Raw genomic sequence first — 16874 nt, 5'->3', positions numbered from 1 at the left:
AGGTGTGTAATATGAGGACCAGAAAGGTGTAATGAGCCTAAATTGGAGGAAAATGGGTAACAAAGATTCAATATCTTATTGTGCTTTTTTCCTCAGGGATATTGTTTTAGATTTGGCGTGCCATTTCTACACATACATTAACCTGTACTGGAATTTTGGATTTATCCCTCTCTTGTCTCCCATCGGCTCAAGTATGGTGGCTCACCCTTTGTAGCAATTCTTCCGGTTTATGAGCTTCTTGTAACAATTCAGCTTGCTAGGTGCAAACTTCATATGGGGACATGCTGATATTCAGTCATCCAGGGAAATGGCAACCTTTGCATTCAGTTTAGTCAAGAGATCAGGTCCCAAGAGAGGAATGGGGCATTTAGGCATATGTAAGAAACTACGTTGGCAATCTAGGGATTGAAGTGGTCTTTATAGGGTCCTCCCTGTGACTCCTGTCACTTTTGTGGTTTCTGAAGACAGTTTGGACAGGTTTGTATTTAATACCAATTAAGTAGCTCCAGTATCTACTAGGAAGTCTATTTTCCACTGTCATAACAACCTGGGAAACACTCTGTGTGGGAAAACTGAAGGTTGTTGGTTGGATCAGAAGGCGCTCCCGCGGTCCTGTAATTCCTGTCCCTCATCAACAAAGTTCACAGCCTCAAGTCCCTTGCCTGAAGGTAGCAGGAAATGCATTTGGTGAATGAGAGGTTGATTTCTCTCAGTATTTGCCCCTTTGTGGTTTGGACAATCTTTTTTCCAGTGATCCTCCTGTCTGCGATAAGCACATTGGTCAGGATCTGCAGTGGAGTGCACCTTCTTATTGGAAGCATGGGGAAAATCGGGTCTTCTCTTAAGTGGGGTGCCAAGCAGGGTCCTTGACATGGTAAAGAGTTCCTAGGGTTAGAGCAGCTGTCAGTAAGGTGACTTGTTGGATTCTTTGAAGCTATTTCTGCTTCTGAACCTGGTCAGTGCTGGTAAATACTTTGAAAGAAATCCCCACTGATTGAGACAAAGACATGCCCAATGCCCCTTTGACATTTTGCAACTTTCTCAGAATATTGGACGCACTCTGGCTAATAAATGTTATGTTTATTATGTTTAAATGTTCTGGAACAGTGAGGTCAACATGTGTGTATTGCTTGAACACTTTAAAAATGCATCCCAGGAACTTGGAGGGGCTTTCATTGGGCTTTTGCATTACTTCTTGATCTTTGTTAAGACTTCTTTGCTTCAGTGCCTCTTCATGGAGTCTAGCCAGAGTGCAATCACAATAATGCTCAATCTTAGGCTTGTCTCCAGTGTTAACATTCCAACAGGGTTGACTATAGGCACTGAAATCTGGGCTGCTGCCTATACCAGGGTTATCAAGGAAGTCAATATGCAAATGATCTGCTTCATCTCTAGCCTTTCTAAGACCATTCTCCACTCCTCAAATATTAGAAGTATATTTAACAAGCTTTGAGCATTGGCCCAGGTGGGGTTATGAATTGGAAATTTAAATGAAAACAATAAGTGGGCATATTGTTTTTCAAACTGAGTAAGTCAGAAGTAAAGAACAAAGAGTATATGGAAATCAGCCCCATAGGTTTCCCGGCATTGACATCAACACCTCCCATAAGTAGCTGCCAAAGGCAGAATTCCTCTACTGAAGCTGAAGTGGCACCCTGGCTGAAGGGTTCCCTGATAGGTGTAAGAAATGACCACTCCTGTATCCCCCTCATTTCTGGCCTCTTGGAGGCGGGAACTATGGTTCAGGAGCTGGTGATGTGGCCAGGGCTCCCCCATATAGTAGGGGAAGTGGAGCTGACCACTTATTTAACTAAATTAGCAAAGTATCACCATCTCTTTACTGGGACTCTGCTAGTACAGGTTTATTAACATTCTCTGATATCTGAATTTTACATTTTTTTCTTTTTTCTTTATTGCCTGTTTTTCCAAAGCAATATAAAACACTATATTCATGAGAGACTTCATCTTGCTTGTCTTCTTCTTTTTTTTTTTTTTTTTTTTTTTTTTTTGAGTCGTAGTCTCGCTCTGTCACCCAGGCTGGACTGCAGTGGCCGGATCTCAGCTCACTGCAAGCTCCGCCTCCCAGGTTCACGCCATTCTCCTGCCTCAGCCTCCCGAGTGGCTGGGACTACAGGCACCCGCCACCTCGCCCGGCTAGTTTTTTGTATTTTTTAGTAGAGACGGGGTTTCACCGTGTTCGCCAGGATGGTCTCGATCTCCTGACCTCGTGATCCGCCCATCTCGGCCTCCCAAAGTGCTGGGATTACAGGCTTGAGCCATCGCGCCCGGCTGCTTGTCTTCTTTTTAAAGAACAAGTCTAGCTGAAAGAAGGTATTGTAACCAAAGGAACCATTTCTGGCCATCTTTCCCCATATTCTAATAAGTACTGGGACCAGGCTGCATTACAAATGTAAATCATTTTCTTCTTTTTCATGGATTTTTAGGTGAAGGATGTCCAATTTTGTAATACACAGCCCAATAGCCTGCTTAGAAAAATCAACTTATCATTTCTCATAGCAGCCAAGACAAAATTATAGATGTAACAAAGACACAATACCAGTCACTCCTCTCGGTATCTGAGTTTTAACCTAGAAAAAGAGACAAAATGGTTGCCAACACTCAGGCCTGTTGAGCATTTGCTAGTGACTCCTTCAGGACTCCCCACACATAAATGGAACAAGACTAGGCATGTGCTCTTACAAGTCTGAATTCTAAAACCAGATTTCAGAACTGAGACTGAAAGCATTCAGGAGTACTTCCTCCAAACAGTGCTCTTTATTATCTTTTCAGTTGGAGAAAGTCCTCTTAAACAGGGGTCTTCGTACAGGGTAAGGAGAGTCAACAGGACCTTATAACAGGTAACAGACCTCTGAAAAGGTCAACATATCAGGAGAAGGGAAAAGGGGTGTTCACTGCACTTGAGATTACTCACCAGATTCAGAAGACATCTTTCAGACTCAGAAACCATTTATCTCCTGTAAGCAAGCTTATGTGACAAATGTTGGCAACGCTCCACTGGCAAGGAAGGCTCCAGAGATGGCCCCTGGCTTAAAGGAGCCAAACAGCTACTTGAGCTTATCTCTGGGCCCTCCAAAATGGAAGGGGCACTAGCCATGGGCAGATACTGACAAGGGGTGCCTCTTAATAGGATCACCACTAAGATGTGACTATAATAGGCTTATGGACTGATGTACATAGCAAGTCAATACACTGAGACACTGGGTTGCAGCAGAGAAAGAGGATTAATTGTAGGTCACTGAATGAGGAGATAGGAAGAATCCTCAAATCCATCTCCCAAAGGAACTTGGGGTTAAGGTTTTAAGGGTGTTAGACTGAAGTGTGGAGATCATTGATTGGTCTAAGAGTGCATGATGAAGTCATGGGACAGGGAGATGAGAGATGAAGAAGCTGTATTCTTATGCTGCTCTTACTCCTCTGTAGAGGTCTTCAAACTGGTTAGTGGAATTCTAGTCCTGAAAATCATTCTAAGCAACCCTTAAAAGCCTTATGAGTCCAATGTCAGAGATTCCATCTATAGAAACAATGAGAATGCAAATCAAGTCTTAAGCACTTTTAAGACCCTCATTTTCAAATTCTTATCTATAGGAACAAGGGGGATATAAATGGTCAGTATCTAGTGCTACATGACTTTTAGCAACAAGGAGGTGGACCAGAGTGCTGCCTGATTAATATGTAATTATGATTAACTATATTTATGTCCAGAACCCAGCATGCAATTTTGTTTTTTGTTTTGAGACAGAGTTTCACTCTGTCACGCAGGCTGGAGTGCAGTGGTGCAACCTTGGCTCATTGCAACTCTGCCTTCTGTGTTGAACCCAGCAGGCAATTCTTGTTAACCTTGTGGGGGAAGTTTCAATGGCACCTACTAGCATGAATAGGACTGAAATGGGAATGTTACCATTAAAAAAAAAACAGATTTCATTCACCTGGTGTGTAAAAAAAAAAAAAAAAAAAAAAATGACTGATCATGAGAACACAAGTTTTCATCAATAGGAGTGTTAAGGAAGAGGACACTGAGAGTATTCTCCAAAGCAGTGTTTTCCTGAGGGAAAGAAACAAAAGATTTTATGATACTATATTACAGGGAAGAGAATACATCATCACATGTAGATAAGGGAGAGTAGGGGTCCCAGTTATACAGATGTTGTGAGTCATTTTGCCAGTACATAAGTTGCATGTTATGGTAATAAAGCTATAACTCCTTTGGGGTGGATATTTTAACAATGTAATGAGGAAAATTCACTAGGATCCATCTGTAATTTGCCAGAGTCTGTCAGAAACTGGTTCCAACCGACAAGGTGATTATATTCCACACAGGGTTTGGGGAAAAACAGACTTCAGGGCAAGATGCTGTACGACAGGCTGATTGTTAAATGTGATTAAATTCATATAATTCCTAAAGACCCTCTCTGTTTGCTGACAGAAATATCACAGTTTTAGAGCCACAGATTACAGCTCAAGACACAGCTGAAAGGTTAGCAAGTCTATGCTACTAGCCAAGGAATCAACAGATTCCATTAGATTCTCTACTGGGGGCAGAGAGCAAGATTAATGAGTTAATAACCAGGGCTGGGAAGGCTATAACATTGCAAGAATATAAAATCCAGCAGACCATCTGACCTTGGGAATGTCTACATTGTTTCCACTTACAGATTTACATTTATATCCGACTATATAATGCTCAGGATCCTCTGTCACCTCACTCCACATTGTCGTTTTCTAAAATCAGCAGAAAAAATTGGAAACAATATCAGTAGTTGTTGTTGCTGTTGTTTTGAGACAGGACCTTGCTCTGTCACTGAGGTTGGAGTGCAGTTGTGTGATCATAGCTTACTGCAGTCTCAACCTCCTGGGCTCAGGTGATCTTCCTGTGTCAACCAAGTAGCTGGGGTTACAGCCATGTGCCACCAAACTCAGCTAATTTTTAAAATTTTTTTAGAGGTGAGGTCTCACTATGTTGCCCAGGATGGTATCGAACTCCTGAGCTGAAGAGATCCTCCCATCTCAGCCTCCCAAAGCTCTGGGGTTACCCCTAATCATCACACCTGTCCTAATTCCAGTTCTTTCTATGTGACTGAAACCCTGGGTATTATTACTGGGTGCCAGGGAAAGAGTGATACTAAGACTTTATTTTTGTTTATTTAGTTATTTTTCATAGGAATTCTACCAAAATTTTCATGGTAAAAGTGTTTATAAGCATTCTTTTTCTCAAATTAAGACAGATTGTCTATAGTTCCATATTTAATAATATGGTCAAAAACATAGTTTTCTACTCATTTGTAAATACTCAAATGAAAAATAAATGTAAATGTACACAAGGGACATAAGCTCTACATAAACCAAGGAATCTGGTTGTTGCCCAAGATATTTCAGTTTAATGCCTGAGTGGTTAAGATCAGCAGTAAATTTATAAAGCCATCAATAATCTTTACAAGGAACTGTTCCTGATTGAATTCACCAAACCTTACCATCAGTTTCATCAAGTAGCAATGTAGCAAAGAATGTCATTTTAGGGATATGAGAAAAGGAAAGAAAGAACTCCTTAAGCCACTTTGACTGTGGTAATAGTACCAAAGTCTCCATTTTTAGCAAAGCTTAACAATAACTCACATTTATTAAGCCCTTACTCTATGAAGGACATTCCACAGAGAACTCTACATACAGTGTCTCATGGATTTCTTGTAACAGCCCTCTCAGATATTATCTCTGCTTTAAAGATTAAAAGAGAAAGGTTCAAGCTGTTTAAGTTATTCCAAGTTATTCACTCAAGACAACTGAGCCACTCAGAGCAGCATTATCACTTTCATGAGCTCTAGGCACTTTTGTCTTTGTGGGCCCCTTTCTTCATTGAAAAACAAAAATTGTATTTTGTAACTGCCTAAGTATGAAGACAATTATATCCCAGGCTGGATTTAGTCTTACATATGTGTTATTATTATATTCAATTTTTTTTCTTGAATTCAAAATAAATTAAAATTAAAATATTTTGTGAGACCCCCCAAAATCATGAGATCTTGGCATTATGCCTACTGTGCTTCATAAATAAGTTGGCCCTGCAGAGACAGGATTCAAACTAGGGCTGATGGAATGCGTCCAATAGCGACGTCCTTCTATGCATTCCCATCTCAGCCACTGTCAAATCGTGAACCTCACATGTTTCCCACCTCTCTCAAAATGATTTTTAAAATACGAATGTCACAATCTACCCAGTCTAAATTCTGTAAGTTTGTAGAACTCCAATTTCTTTGCTTCCAAGATGTAACACTCCAGAATTAATTAAGGATTAAAAAAAAAGAAAGAAAATGAAAAAAGTCACAGTATTTGCAACGCTGCAAAGGGAAAGGAAATGTTTTATTCGCAGTCATTTGAACTCTCAAAGCCGTAAAGAACATATCTTTATCACTCATTTCTGTGTTATTGAACCAAAACTGCCTGCAGGTGCATGTGACTATTTAAAGGAAATTGTAAATCGCTTTCATATCTTACTAATGTAGTGAGGACGTATAAATAGTTGCACATGGCAGATAATTAGTTTATGCCAACACATTATTGTGCTTACGAGCATCTGGATATCAACTAGTTGGCAAAAGAGCCAAAGAAAGTTATTGCTAACAAAATACTACAAAGTCATTTCCAAAATGCTGAGTGGTGAATATTTAAATGATAGAAAGAGTATGTTAAACTTATGCTAACGGGTAAGATTTAAGTTAAAGAATTTCGGAGAAAATGTAGCCATGACAAACAAAGAGTGGTATGCTTAATATTAATGCTTCCTGGGACTTTTGTTGCTTCTCTTTTGTTATTTTTTTAATAAAATAATAGAAGGAAACAAATGCATAGATATGCAGATACATATATAGATTAGTTATATGACTATATTATTCAGAATTATATAGATTACATAGAAGAAAAATCAGAAAAACATCTTTAGAAGTGTTTATTTCTAGAAAAAATTATTATATATATTTATACAATTTTTAAAAAGTGTGACATATTGTATACTTAAATCCCAATTTCAAACATATATTCTAAGATATATGTGCGTGATTTCTCTTGTCAGTTGCTCTGAACTTTGTTTATCCATGCAGAAGACTAAATGTCTTATGCCCCTCCTAAACTGGCCATTTTTTCTCTTGTATCCATCCCATGGAGCACTCAGATGTCATGGATGTTGAAGGAAAGGTGGGTCGGTCTCTTACTTATTGCCCATTGTGGCATTGAGACCACTTATTGTCCTTTCCTTCTACCTCATTATCTCATCTTTTTGAAGTTAATTGCTTGAATACATCACCCCTTATCCCTTCTTGTTGTTTCTATATTCTATCTTTTTACCCTTTTTTCTAGTATTTCAGTTTCCATAATTCCACGAATACGTGAGACCCTATTAACTATGAGCATCATTGACCATGCTCTTGTCTTTTTTTTTACCTCATCCAGATTCCAATAATCATAATCGCTCCCTGAAGAGACCCCTTCTCCCTTACTCCTCTCTTACTTTGTCAGACTAATTTAGGAAAACACCAATACTGTTTGAAGCCAAATCTGACAATCTGGGGAATAGCAGCATGTGGCTAGACAGAATACACAGTATCATGACCTTATCACTTCAGGGAATTCCTACCATATTTCTGTAGGCAGCTTTCTCTCTCTCACTCTGCTAGATGGTTATTTCACACCTCTTCTCTCTCATCAAGTATCCACAACTTCTCCTTGCCTCACTCTGCTGATTATTTTGCTTCTTGTTCTCCAGGGAAATGAGAAGCAAAATGGATGAGAGAGTTTTCACATGCTCCCACTAACAAATCTATTTATTTTTTTATTTTTTTTTATTTTTATTTTTATTTTTTATTATACTTTAAGTTCTAGGGTACATGTGAATAACGTGCAGGTTTGTTACATATGTATACTTATGCCATGTTGGTGTGCTGCACCCATCAACTCGTCAGCACCCATCAATTCATCATTTATATCATGTATAACTCCCCAATGCAATCCCTCCCTCCTCCCCCCTCCCCCCTCCCCATGATAGACCCCAGTGTGTGATGTTCCCCTTCCCGAGTCCAAGTGATCTCATTGTTCAGTTCCCACCTATGAGTGAGAACATGCGGTGTTTGGTTTTCTCTTCTTGTGATAGTTTGCTAAGAATGATGGTTTCCAGCTGCATCCATGTCCCTACAAAGGACGCAAACTCATCCTTTTTTATGGCTGCATAGTATTCCATGGTGTATATGTGCCACATTTTCTTAATCCAGTCTGTCACAGATGGACATTTGGGTTGATTCCAAGTCTTTGCTATTGTGAATAGTGCCGCAATAAACATACGTGTACATGTGTCTTTGTAGTAGACTAATTTATAATCCTTTGGGTATATACCCAGTAGTGGGATGGCTGGGTCATATGGTACATCTAGTTCTAGATCCTTGAGGAATTGCCATACTCTTTTCCATAATGGTTGAACTAGTTTACAATCCCACCAACAGTGTAAAAGTGTTCCTATTTCTCCACATCCTCTCCAACACCTGTTGTTTCCTGACTTCTTAATGATTGCCATTCTAACTGGTGTGAGATGGTATCTCATTGTGGTTTTGATTTGCATTTCTCTGATGGCCAGTGATGATGAGCATTTTTTCATGTGTCTGTTGGCTGTATGAATATCTTCTTTTGAGAAATGTCTGTTCATATCCTTTCCCCACTTTTTGATGGGGTTGTTTGTTTTTTTCTCGTATATTTGTTTGAGTTCTTTGTGGATTCTGGATATTAGCCCTTTGTCAGATGAGTAGGTTGCAAAAATTTTCTCCCATTCTGTAGGTTGCCTGTTCACTCTGATGGTAGTTTCTTTTGCTGTGCAAAAGCTCTTAAGTTTAATTAGATCCCATTTGTCAATTTTGGCTTTTGCTGCCGTTGCTTTTGGTGTTTTAGACATGAAGTCCTTGCCCATGCCTATGTCCTGAATGGTACTACCTAGATTTTCTTCTAGGGTTTTTATGGTATTAGGTCTAACATTTAAGTCTCTAATCCATCTTGAATTAATCTTCGTATAAGGGGTAAGGAAAGGATCCAGTTTCAGCTTTCTACTTATGGCTAGCCAATTTTCCCAGCACCATTTATTAAATAGGGAATCCTTTCCCCATTTCTTGTTTCTCTCAAGTTTGTCAAAGATCAGATGGCTGTAGATGTGCGGTATTATTTCTGAGGACTCTGTTCTGTTCCATTGGTCTATATCTCTGTTTTGGTACCAGTACCATGCTGTTTTGGTTACTGTAGCCTTGTAGTATAGTTTGAAGTCAGGTAGCGTGACGCCTCCAGCTTTGTTCTTTTGACTTAGGATTGTCTTGGCAATGCGGGCTCTTTTTTGGTTCCATATGAACTTTAAAGCAGTTTTTTCCAATTCTGTGAAGAAACTCATTGGTAGCTTGATGGGGATGGCATTGAATCTATAAATAACCTTGGGCAGTATGGCCATTTTCACGATATTGATTCTTCCTATCCATGAGCATGGTATGTTCTTCCATTTGTTTGTGTCCTCTTTGATTTCACTGAGCAGTGGTTTGTAGTTCTCCTTGAAGAGGTCCTTTACATCCCTTGTAAGCTGGATTCCTAGGTATTTTATTCTCTTTGAAGCAATTGTGAATGGAAGTTCATTCCTGATTTGGCTCTCTGCTTGTCTGTTGCTGGTGTATAAGAATGCTTGTGATTTTTGCACATTAATTTTGTATCCTGAGACTTTGCTGAAGTTGCTTATCAGCTTAAGGAGATTTTGGGCTGAGACGATGGGGTTTTCTAAATATACAATCATGTCATCTGCAAACAGGGACAATTTGACTTCTTCTTTTCCTAACTGGATACCCTTGATTTCTTTCTCTTGCCTGATTGCCCTAGCCAGAACTTCCAACACTATGTTGAATAGGAGTGGTGAGAGAGGGCATCCCTGTCTTGTGCCAGTTTTCAAAGGAAATTTTTCCAGTTTTTGCCCATTCAGTATGATATTAGCTGTGGGTTTGTCATAAATAGCTCTTATTATTTTGAGGTACGTTCCATCAATACCGAATTTATTGAGCGTTTTTAGCATGAAGGGCTGTTGAATTTTGTCAAAAGCCTTTTCTGCATCTATTGAGATGATCATGTGGTTCTTGTCTTTGGTTCTGTTTATATGCTGGATTACGTTTATTGATTTGCGAATGTTGAACCAGCCTTGCATCCCAGGGATGAAGCCCACTTGATCATGGTGGATAAGCTTTTTGATGTGCTGCTGAATCCGGTTTGCCAGTATTTTATTGAGGATTTTTGCATCAATGTTCATCAGGGATATTGGTCTAAAATTCTCTTTTTTTGTTGTGTCTCTGCCAGGCTTTGGTATCAGGATGATGTTGGTCTCATAAAATGAGTTAGGGAGGATTCCCTCTTTTTCTATTGATTGGAATAGTTTCAGAAGGAATGGTACCAGCTCCTCCTTGTACCTCTGGTAGAATTCAGCTGTGAATCCATCTGGTCCTGGACTTTTTTTGGTGGGTAGGCTATTAATTGTTGCCTCAATTTCAGAGCCTGCTATTGGTCTATTCAGGGATTCAACTTCTTCCTGGTTTAGCCTTGGGAGAGTGTAAGTGTCCAGGAAATTATCCATTTCTTCTAGATTTTCTAGTTGATTTGCGTAGAGGCGTTTATAGTATTCTCTGATGGTAGTTTGTATTTCTGTGGGGTCAGTGGTGATATCCCCTTTATCATTTTTTATTGCATCGATTTGATTCCTCTCTCTTTTTTTCTTTATTAGCCTTGCTAGCGGTCTGTCAATTTTGTTGATCTTTTCAAAAAACCAACTCCTGGATTCATTGATTTTTTGGAGGGTTTTTTGTGTCTCTATCTCCTTCAGTTCTGCTCTGATCTTAGTTATTTCTTGCCTTCTGCTAGCTTTTGAATGTGATTGCTCTTGCCTCTCTAGTTCTTTTAATTGTGATGTTAGAGTGTCAATTTTAGATCTTTCCTGTTTTCTCTTGTGGGCATTTAGTGCTATAAATTTCCCTCTACACACTGCTTTAAATGTGTCCCAGAGATTCTGGTATGTTGTATCTTTGTTCTCATTGGTTTCAAAGAACATCTTTATTTCCGCTTTCATTTCGTTATGTACCCAGTAGTCATTCAGGAGCAGGTTGTTCAGTTTCCATGCAGTTGAGCGGTTTTGATTGAGTTTCTTAGTCCTGAGTTCTAGTTTGATTGCACTGTGGTCTGAGAGACAGTTTGTTATAATTTCTGTTCTTTTACATTTGCTGAGGAGTACTTTACTTCCAATTATGTGGTCAATTTTGGAATAAGTGCGATGTGGTGCTGAGAAGAATGTATATTCTGTTGATTTGGGGTGGAGAGTTCTATAGATGTCTATTAGGTCCGCTTGGTGCAGAGATGAGTTCAATTCCTGGATATCCTTGTTAACTTTCTGTCTCGTTGATCTGTCTAATGTTGACAGTGGAGTGTTGAAGTCTCCCATTATTATTGTATGGGAGTCTAAGTCTCTTTGTAAGTCTCTAAGGACTTGCTTTATGAATCTGGGTGCTCCTTTATTGGGTGCATATATATTTAGGAGAGTTAGCTCTTCCTGTTGAATTGATCCCTTTACCATTATGTAATGGCCTTCTTTGTCTCTTTTGATCTTTGATGGTTTAAAGTCTGTTTTATCAGAGACTAGGATTGCAACCCCTGCTTTTTTTTGTTCTCCATTTGCTTGGTAGATCTTCCTCCATCCCTTTATTTTGAGCCTATGTATGTCTCTGCATGTGAGATGGGTCTCCTGAATACAGCAGACTGATGGGTCTTGACTCTTTATCCAGTTTGCCAGTCTGTGTCTTTTAATTGGAGCATTTAGTCCATTAACATTTAAGGTTAATATTGTTATGTGTGAACTTGATCCTGCCATTATGATATTAACTGGTTATTTTGCTCGTTAGTTGATGCAGTTTCTTCCTAGCCTCGATGGTCTTTACATTTTGGCATGTTTTTGCAATGGCTGGTACCGGTTGTTCCTTTCCATGTTTAGGGCTTCCTTCAGGGTCTCTTGTAAGGCAGGCCTGGTGGTGACAAAATCTCTAAGCATTTGCTTATCTGTAAAGGATTTTATTTCTCCTTCACTTATGAAACTTAGTTTGGCTGGATATGAAATTCTGGGTTGAAAATTCTTTTCTTGAAGAACGTTGAATATTGGCCCCCACTCTCTTCTGGCTTGTAGAGTTTCTGCCGAGAGATCTGCTGTTAGTCTGATGGGCTTCCCTTTGTGGGTGACCCGACCTTTCTCTCTGGCTGCCCTTAAGATTTTTTCCTTCATTTCAACTTTGGTGAATCTGGCAATTATGTGTCTTGGAGTTGCTCTTCTGGAGGAGTATCTTTGTGGCGTTCTCTGTATTTCCTGAATTTGAATGTTGGCCTGCCCTACTAGGTTGGGGAAGTTCTCCTGGATGATATCCTGAAGAGTGTTTTCCAACTTGGTTCCATTTTCCCCCTCACTTTCAGGCACCCCAATCAGACGTAGATTTGGTCTTTTTACGTAATCCCATACTTCTTGCAGGCTTTGCTCATTTCTTTTTCTTCTTTTTTCTTTTGGTTTCTCTTCTCGCTTCATTTCATTCATTTGATCTTCAATCGCTGATACTCTTTCTTCCAGTTGATCGAGTCGGTTACTGAAGCTTGTGCATTTGTCACGTATTTCTCGTGTCATGGTTTTCATCTCTGTCATTTCGTTTATGATCTTCTCTGCATTAATGAGTCTAGCTGTCAATTCTTCCACTCTTTTTTCAAGATTTTTAGTTTCTTTGCGCTGGGTACGTAATTCCTCCTTTAGCTCTGAGAAGTTTGATGGACTGAAGCCTTCTTCTCTCCTCTCGTCAAAGTCATTCTCTGACCAGCTTTGATCCGTTGCTGGTGATGGGCTGCGCTCCTTTGCAGGGGGAGATGCGCTCTTATTTTTTGAATTTCCAGCTTTTCTGCCCTGCTTCTTCCCCATCTTTGTGGTTTTATCTGTCTCTGGTCTTTGATGGTGGTGACGAACTGATGGGGTTTTGGTATAGGTGTCCTTCCTGTTTGATAGTTTTCCTTCTGACAGTCAGAAGGACTCTCTGTTGGTCTGTTGGAGATTGCTTGAGGTCCACTCCAGACCCTGTTTGCCTGGGTATCAGCAGCAGAGGTTGCCGAAGATAGAATATTGCTGAACAGCGAGTGTACCTGTCTGATTCTTCCTTTGGAAGTTTCCTCTCAGGGGTGTACTCCACCCTGGGAGGTGTGGGGTGTCAGACTGCCCCTAGTGGGGGATTTCTCCCAGCTAGGCTACTCAGGGGTCAGGGACCCACCTGAGCAGGCAGTCTGTCCGTTCTCAGATCTCAACCTCCGCGTTGGGAGATCCGCGGCTCTCCCCAAAGCTGTCAGACAGAGTCGTTCGCGTCTGCACCGGCTCCCGCTACTTCCCCTGTTGGTCTTCAGCTGTGCGCTGTCCCCAGAGGTGGAGACTACAGAGACAGGCAGGCTTCCTTGAGCTGCTGTGAGCTCCACCCAGTTCGAGGTTCCCAGCGGCTTTGTTTACCTACTTAAGCCTCAGCAATGGCGGGCGCCCCTCCCCCAGCCTCGCTGCTGCCTTGCCGATAGATCGCGGCAGACTGCTGTGTTAGCAGTGAGGGAGGCTTCGTGGGCGTGGGACCCTCCCGGCCAGGTGTGGGATATATTCTCCTGGAATGCCTGTATGCTTACAGCGCAGTATTGGGGTGGGAGTTACCCGATTTTCCAGGTGTTGTGTGTCTCAGTTCCCCTGGCTAGGAAAACGGATCCCCTTCCCCCTTGCGCTTCCAGGTGAGGCGATGCCTCGCCCTGCTTCAGCTCTGGCTGGTCAGGCTGCAGCAGCTGACCAGCACCGATTGTCCGGCACTCCCTAGTGAGATGACCCCAGTACCTCAGTTGAAAATGCAGAAATCACCGGTCTTCTGTGTCGCTCGCGCTGGGAGTTGGAGACTGGAGTTGTTCCTATTCGGCCATCTTGCTCCGCCCCCAAAATAAATCAACAAATCTAAAATGCTATGTAATCTTCATGTTGCCGTAGTGTAAGTATCATTTATTTTCAGTCTTCATTTAAGTCCTCAAGAGTGTTCGAAACAGTTGTTCATTCTTACCTCCCTGAATTACTATTCTCACTTAACTACGTGGACACCCCACTTTGTTTATTTATCCTACTTCTCTAGCCATTCCTTCTTTGTCACCTTTGCTGGCTCCTTCTCATCTTCCCTACTTCTAACCTTCCGAGAAAATAAGACTCCATCCTCAGACTGGATTCCTTCACTCTCTGTGCTCACTCCTTAAGTGACCTCATCCATTCACAGCTTTAAATACCATCTATATGCTAATACTCCAGGCAATAGCTCCATTTTAGAAGTATTCCTGAATTACAGACTCATATATCTAAGTGTTACATGGCATTTCCAGTTGGAGTTTGTATTATTCTGTTCTCACATGGCAATGAAGAACCACGTGGGACTGAGTAATTTACGAAGACAAGAGGTTTAATTGACTCACAGTTCTGCAGGTTTAACAAGAAGCATGACTGGCAGGTCTTAGGAAACTTAGGACAATCATGGCGAAAGGCAAGCAAGCACGTCTTATCATAGTGGAGCAGAAGAGAGAAGGGAGGGGAGGTGCCACACACTTTTGAAGAATCAGATCTCGTGAGAACTCACTCACTATTACAAGAACAGCAAGGGGAAAATCTGCCTCCAAGATCTAATCATCTCCCAGCAGGCTCCTCCTCTCATGTTAATTAAGAGTTGGGTGGGGACACTAATCCAAACCATATCGGAGATTTAATAGGTATAACAAATTTATCATGTCTAATATTGAAATATTGATTTCCATCTCCCAAATCTTCCTCACGTGTTCTTTTTCATATCCATAAAATAGCAATTTCATTCTTCACATTGTTCAGACCCGAACTTTAAAGTCCTTGTTTACTACCTTTTATTATTACACTCAATATCAAATCAATCTCCAAATCCTTTGTTTCTACCTTCAAAACATAGCAGAATCCTTCCCATTCTCATTGACTCTACCACAACAACTACTCCAGGCCTAAACTCCCTGACTTGGATGATGGTAATTGCTCCTAAATGTTCCCTCTGCGTTCATTCATGTTTCCCTATAGTCTCTTCCCTGTAATCATGCATCTCTATGTGGAAGCTTCCACTTTCATCCCCAGCCGCATGGGAACTGAGCTAACAGCTGACCTCGCCCTCAAGGGATAAAGAGTAGACACAATGTCTATATATATCATTCTCAATAGTATTAAGCATTTGACTTTTTATAGCCATTTAAATGTCATTTCTAATCAGAGCAGTAGTTGTGTATAATCAAAAACCCAAGTATCACAGAAAGCTAAACCAAAAACCTAAACCCTGCTTCTCACCGCTTAGTTGCACCACCTCAGAGGTAGAAACTTTTAACTCTCTTAACCGTTTTGTCTAGCAGTTACCTCCTTCTATAAAAACAACATACATACATTGATATCCCTTTGCTCATTTATTTCAAATATTATCCTCAGAGTCTCTGCTATTTTGGAGGAAGATTTAGTTCTTCTACAACTCTACCCTACTAATCTATCTCATAGGCCCTATATGGTTTTATTTCTATTTATATTTTAATGAATAAATAGTGCATACATGATTATGGTTAGGTATATATTTTGAACTAGAGAGCTAAGCAAAGTATTTTCCATTTTTCTTCTTTTAAGTATTTTATTTTCACCTCATGTTTTAATTACCTCTCATTTTCTTGATTATATTCTCAAATATTCTTCCAAGCATTTATTATGTTGGAAATTCTGAGACAGCCTCTCTCTTTACCTCTTTTTATTCCCCCTGAAGATCTTTTTTTCTGGAGTCTTCATTCTACTGTTCTAAACTGGATGATATGATTTTGGACAAATACATTTATCTGAGGTTCAGTTTTATCACCTATAACAGACATATGGCAAATCTATATAGCATGCAGAATTATTATGAGGACTAAATGAGATATCTAAGAAAATATTTTATCAACTAAAAAGTACCAAAATTATTATTGATGATATTATTATTATCATCATTAAAATATTATCCTCATGTTGAATTGTCAAAGCAACTTCACAAATGCAAGGTACTTTGGAAAGGACAAGCTCTTCCATCAATAACTCTGCCTGGCCACCCCAGATGAATATCTGGCTGAGAGGCAGCATGAAGCATTCAGAAGAACTTTGGCTTTATAATGAAAGGACCTGGATTTGACATTTTGGCGTTTCACTCACTAATATTAGTTAAGTCATTTCACTTTTTCCCATTTCAATTTCTCTAATATGCTATAATAGCTCTAGCTTTTTTTCATGTTTTAATTTTTTTCTATTTAAATAAAATTTTAATTAAGGTAATTACAGATTCACAAGTAGTTACAAAAGTAGCACAAAGAGGTCCCATGTAACATCACTTAGGCTCTTCCTATAATATTTACATAATTATAGCACATTAGAAAAACCCTCAAATCAGTAAAATACCCTTATGTAAACCATTTTTTTATTTTTAACATTTAAAACACTGAGTATGGTACAGTAACTCATATATACACATAAAAGTGTATACAACTTCCTGACTTTTCACAGATTAAACACACCCTTGTAACCAGCATTTTAACAAACGGCAGAAAATTGCTAGCACCCCATAATCACCTCTTGGGTTTCCATTCTAACCCAACTCCTTGATATTTCTAACAACACATATTAGTGTTGCTTTTATTGTAGTTATAAAAATGAAGTCATACTGCTTCATTTTCTTGCGTCTGCCTCCTTTAGTTCAACACATTTGTGGGAT

The sequence above is a fragment of the Rhinopithecus roxellana genome, chromosome 2 (assembly GCF_007565055.1).
Source record: "Rhinopithecus roxellana isolate Shanxi Qingling chromosome 2, ASM756505v1, whole genome shotgun sequence".
Lineage (NCBI taxonomy): Eukaryota > Metazoa > Chordata > Mammalia > Primates > Cercopithecidae > Rhinopithecus > Rhinopithecus roxellana.
Note: the sequence above shows the minus strand (reverse complement) of the source record.